We start from the raw sequence: 435 nt of genomic DNA, 5'->3' as shown, positions 1-435 counted from the left end.
AGTTATGTATTCACTTCAGGATTTAGATAATTATACAAATATACTTAAGTTGTAATAATTAGGTTTAGAGCTCTGTAAACGGTTTTTGCTCTAACCTAATTAGTGACATGGTCTATTCAACATGTTGTGAACATGTCTAGATCAACCACAGAGTCCAACTCCCAAGCCCCGAGACCAACATCATATGGTTCGATCTAACAATCATAATCGGATTCGATTGCCCAATTGATCCTAAGACTGCGAATATGTATTTTAAACTATATCAGAAGAGCTTGTCCGGCAAGGATTCCCTGACTCTTCTTTCGTTGATAATAGTCTATGGACTAAGCAATATTACCAACACTCTTGAGTATGAATTAAAACATAACTTTATTTTATTTATAAACGTCAGCAAAACAATGATATCCGATATTTGCCATTTCATAAATAACAAAT

Source organism: Morus notabilis, unplaced genomic scaffold, assembly GCF_000414095.1.
Source record: "Morus notabilis unplaced genomic scaffold, ASM41409v2 Scaffold49, whole genome shotgun sequence".
NCBI classification, from domain to species: Eukaryota; Viridiplantae; Streptophyta; class Magnoliopsida; order Rosales; family Moraceae; genus Morus; species Morus notabilis.
Note: the sequence above shows the minus strand (reverse complement) of the source record.